Raw genomic sequence first — 5,557 nt, 5'->3', positions numbered from 1 at the left:
GGTAGATCCCTGTGATCCAGATATAATTGAGTTGTTCAGCCCATGCAAAATCAGAAGGGGGAAAAAATATATCACCTCCTCTTATAAAACAACAAAAAAACCCCTCAGAATGATCTATACAGAAATCATGTGAAAACCATGGAGTTATTTATGGGATTGTGGTAGGAAAGTTAGAAAGTCTAATTCCTTTTTAGATCTGCCTGCCACTCCGTTTTTGTGTAACATTAAGAAATACATTATCCAGAACTGTGTCTCAGTTTTTTCATCTGTAAATTGGAGATAAGACACTTATTCTATCAACATCAGAGCCATTTTGTAAGAATCAAATACATTAATGGATCTGAAAGTGTTTTGAAATGTATCTATATATTATTGTATTCATATTAGGAATTTGATGGTAAAGTATATTCAGTGTCTGACTGCATAATACATAGGAGAAAATATCAGAAAACTCTTATGTGTATTGTGTCAGGAGTTTAAAAATGAATTTTTTTTTTTTTTTTTTTTTTTTTTTGCGGTACACGGGCCTCTCACTGTTGTGGCCTCTCCCGTGGCGAAGCACAGGCTCCGGACGCGTAGACTCAGAGGCCGTGGCTCACGGGCCCAGCTGCTCCGTGGCATGTGGGATCTTCCCAGACCGGGGCACGAACCTGTGTCCCCTGCATCGGCAGGCAGACTCTCAACCACTGTGCCACCAGGGAAGCCCTAAAAATGAGCTCTTGAAAATCACACTTAGGTAACTACTTCTAAAGCCTTCTTACATTTTTGTTTGTTTTGATTTTTACCTGCTCAGCTTCTTTTAAAAAGTGCTAATTACACACAATGCTTTTCAGTGCTTTTCCCAAGAAAATGGCAATTGTCAGAACTATTCTAAAGGTAAAGAAAGCCTTGATTCTACTTTATGTGTGCCTCATCTGCCAGTGGAGGAATAATCAAGAAAAAATGCAAGAGTCAATTTTGATACACTCACATATATTTCTATGGCAATACAAACCCTTCCATATATATGCCCCAAGCCACGGCAGGAGTAGAATGTCTACCCTGTTTCTTTTACTCTCAGTTCAAGTCAACTGGATTACGTACCTGTTTGGTTTTTCATGTAGCCTAAACTTAGTTTTGGATTTCTCTTCTTGGATGTCCTTGTCCTTTGCAAAGACACTTGACTTAATGGCATCATATAAGTATTTTTGCCACATTATTGTTATGAACATTTTTTTTCCAAAAGGAAATAACACTGAAGGTCCACATTCCACTTAGTGTTTCTGGAGGGTGTTTTTGGATGAATTAGCATTTAAGTTGGTGAACTGAGTGAAGCAGATTACCCTCCCTACTGTGGGTGGGCCTTTCAAGTCAGCTGAAGGCCAGAATAGAACCAAAAGGCTGACCCTCCCCCAAGCACTCAAAATAAACCATCAACTCTTCTGGGTCTCCAGTTTGGCAACTCACCTTACAGATCTTGGGATTTGTTAGCCTCCGCAGTTGCGTGAGCCAGTCAGCCAATTCCTTATAATGAATCAATCTCACATAAGTCCTGGGGATGTAATGTACAGCATGGTGACTATAGTTAATAATACTCTATTGTATATTTCTAAGAGAGGAAACCTTGAAAGTTAATCATCACAAGAAAAAACAATTTGTAACTAGGTGTGGCTGGATGTTAATTAGATTTATTAACAATATATACAAATATATACAATATATACAAATATTGACTCGTGTTGTACACCTGAAACTAATATAATGTTATATGTCAATTATAACCCCAATAAAAAAATCAATCTCTCTCTATATATAGATATAGGTATATGTGTATATATGTAATATAGTTTTACGTACACACATCCGTTTAGTTCTGTTTCTCTGGAGAACGCTGAAGAATACAGGCAGTTACATTTTGTATTTTTAGATTCCTCATGAGAGAAGGTAGGCCATTCCTCAATATTCCATTGTTTTCCATCTTCCAGTGTTTCCTGCACTGGTTTTCCATGTAAATTTCAGACTATCTTGGTTGGAAAAAAAAAAGATATTACTGTGTGTGTGCATGTAAACACAGACAGTTCATATACAGAGAATTTTTCCAATGTAAAGGATCTTCATTATATTTAAACTCACACTCTTTTATGTACATCTCCTACCTGTTAGCGGTCTTCCTTCACTTTTGGTCAGTAATCCTTTTCTTGGCTAGTTTGCTGACGTCTTCCATCTAAGACATGCCACAAGATTGATGGCCTCAAACCAACTTCAGCTTTCCTCCTTTTGCAAGTTAAGATTGGGTTTGGGTCAACTCTGGGTCAAAAATATATTAGGTTAGTCTTTTCAGATTGTGTTTAGATCCATATATCAAGAACATACTAAAATTGAGATGGCTTCCTTGGCTGCCCTATCAAACCATTCGACCTTTTAAGATTCTTTTTCCAGTTTTGGTTTCCTCTCTGCACTCTGCCTATACAGTTTCTGTTGAAAGTGCAAAAGGAAATCATTTCTTAAAACCTCAAAGCGCTACACTTATTTCATTTTTTAAAATTTCATTTTTATTCCAGAAATCAAAGTGCTCCAAACAATTCTGGTAGTAGTATGTTAGCAAGAACACTGTGCTAGAGTCAAACCACTCTTAAGGTGCTAGAGTCCTAGCTTGGAGCTGTGTTACTTTAGGTAAATCACTGAACTTCTCTGATGAAAATTGCACTGCCTACCTTAATGGAACTGAGGAACAGATGATATTGGATTTGGAAAATTAATTTGTAAGCTGTCAATGAATATCATAGTGTATTAAATTTTTCTTCATTTCCTAACCTATCTACCACTTTCCATTTTCACATTAAATCAAAATTATAATCTCTTATATCCTTGGTGTTGGATAGTGAATAGACATACTGAAACCTCTAAGCATATCTGGTCTAGGTGTTTCCCAATGTCTTCTTGTATATGAAAATATATAATGTAATTTCATTGGAATTTACAATTAAAATATGACCTGGAAGTTTCATACCAAGGACATGAGGTCTCCCCATTCCATATTTCTTCTAGTGGGACTGGTTTGATCCTATTACCTCAGCACCTCTTGTGGTGATAAACTGATCCCCACAGAGAGGACCCAAGTTTTCATAGGATAGATAAGGTATATTAAAGACACAGAAAGTAAAGCTGCAAGACTGTAAATAATTTAACCTAGAAATGCTAAGCTTGGAAAGCAATTAATTATAGACAAAAATTTATAAAAAGAAAAGAATGATTTAGTTGAATGAATGATGGAAAAAATCTAGAGATCTGGGTTCTAACCCTGTCTATACCGTGAAATAGCACTAGGATTTTAGGTACATTTTTTAGCTCAGATTCAGAGTTTTCATCTGTTTAAAAAATAATGAAGATGTCCGTACCAGAAGATCTTTAAGAAACTTCCTAGCACTAACTCTCTGATTCTGCCCCTCTCCTCAAGGCTCTAGTTCCCAGGACAGCCACCATGCTATCATAACAGCAGCTTCCTCTTTGTCTCTCATATTCCAACCTCCAGATAAGCTTATGTGGAAACTCAAAGAATTGCCCTCTCCAGCAGAATATATATTATAATCCATTCAATCATTCACAATAAAAACTATGGCACCTACCTTTACAAAGCTTCTTTTATTGCTACCATTTAAAGGTTAGTTCTGATCCAGGAGCCTGTCAATTTGAACATCAACTGGATCCTGTTGATAACAAAAAATACAATTATTAAGATTGATAGTAACTTCCATTTATTGAGCACTTATTATACTCCACACTTAACATTCTTATCTCACTAAAACTTCACAACAATGCTGTAAAATAGGCACTATTACCGTGTTTGAGATGAGGACCCTGAAGTTAACATGGTCAAATCAGACGGGTGGTAAGCACATCTTCCAGATGGCTTCTTTGATGGGTCTTTCTGTTATCTAACAGTCATCTAAATTCAACAGCAACATTCACATGAAAGCCAACGTGTGATTGTCTTATTCTTGATCTACTGTGCATCTTTAGTTTTTCTTTCTTTGAAACAGGAACACTGAAGTTCATGTAAACCTCACATGGACACTGTGAAGGTAATATGTGACACAACAATCAGACTTCAATCATAGATACTGCCATGTTGTCTTTATTTTTAAAAAATTTTAATTTTATATTGGAGTGAAGTTGATTTACAGTGTTGTGTTAGTTTCAGGTGTACAGCAAAGTGATTTAGTTATACATATACATATATCCATTCTTTTTCAGATTCTTTTCCCATCTAGGTTATTACAGACTATGAGTAGAGTTCCCTGTGCTATACAGTAGGTCCTTGTTGATTATTTTATATATAGTAGTGTGTGTATGTTAATCCCAACCTCCTAATTTATCCCTCCCCCACACCTTTCCCCTTTGGTAACCACAACCAAGTTTTCTTTATTGTAACACTGCCCATCCTGACTTTGATTCTGAATGGATTCCCAACCATCTTTTAGAAGTTATTTTAGAGATCAAATAACAGAAAAGAGACAGAATTTTGACTATACTTAGGGTGATCCTGCATGTGCAGAGAAGGCTCAATGATTTTCAATTCTTGATAATGATAAAATAAATTAATGTAAAAAAAGAACAAAAAGTATTAATTTAACCTTACAGAGGGGTTCCATGTTATACTTGTTTGAGGTTTTTGTGTTTTCCACCTTAGAAATGAGGCATCATCTTAAGAGATACACAGGTTCTAAATAAATGGTGAAAAAAATCACCTTGCAAGAGAGATTATTTCCAAAGGAAGATTAATTTGAAAACAAACTATTAAATATTTTCTTTAGTCATTCAGACCCTCATTATCAGACGTCTGTGCCCCGTGTCTGAAATATTTTCTGTTTCTTTACTCACAGACTCTCACTTGCTGTTAAAAATTCTCTTGAAATCTTTCTTTATCACGAATGTTTTAGCCTTATTGCAAAGAAATAGGCAATTTATTGATGAATTTACTAAGAATGTTTCAAGAATATACATATATTCATAACGTTATTACTTGTTATATACATTTATACATTATATATTACATTATATTAATCATATAGATATATATAGGTATCTCCTAAGACTTGTTTTGGGTTATAGGACAAACATGATTTGATTTTAGCCAATATACTTGCTGGAGACACACTATGTGTATCTGTTTGATCTTTTATGTGTAAATTACATTTCTCAAGCCACAGCTACCTGGATGAGTACCCTCAAATGAGTGGGTGTGGCTGATCAGAGCCTTAGTCTTTAGCTCCAGGGCGTAATGGCTTAGCTGTTTGAACCAGCCTATCCTGTCCCTCCTTTTCTGTATGGCAGTGGTTCTTAACCCCTGCTGCATATTAGAACTCCTAAGGATCCTAATCACTGATCACAAGGTTTCATGCCAAACCATTTGAATCTGGATCCCTGAGGGTAGGAGTCAGGCATCAGTGTTTTTAAAAAAGTTCCCTAGGTGATTCTACCCTGCAGCCAAGGCTGAGAAACACTCCTTTACAGGAAAAGACTTGAGCCCTGTTGCCGTCCTGAGCTACGATCTCTGTGAAGCGTTCTCTGCCCAACG

The 5,557-nt window shown here is 36.2% G+C and overlaps 1 long non-coding RNA gene across 1 annotated transcript; it reads right to left on the bottom strand.

Annotated features, from left to right (window-relative positions):
• Window positions 1–528: 528 nt before the first annotated feature.
• Window positions 529–4,878, bottom strand: LOC149744446 (uncharacterized). Its single transcript, XR_016391164.1, has 3 exons — window positions 3,606–4,878; window positions 2,136–2,286; window positions 529–2,003 (listed from the first exon to the last, which is right to left on the bottom strand). It is a non-coding gene; the product is annotated as an uncharacterized LOC149744446 (long non-coding RNA).
• Window positions 4,879–5,557: the final 679 nt, after the last annotated feature.

The sequence above is a fragment of the Delphinapterus leucas genome, chromosome 21, assembly GCF_059928025.1.
Source record: "Delphinapterus leucas isolate spDelLeu-1000000601 "Yukka" chromosome 21, BTC_Dleu_Yukka2, whole genome shotgun sequence".
Lineage (NCBI taxonomy): Eukaryota > Metazoa > Chordata > Mammalia > Artiodactyla > Monodontidae > Delphinapterus > Delphinapterus leucas.
This window is presented reverse-complemented; position numbering and strand designations above follow the sequence as displayed.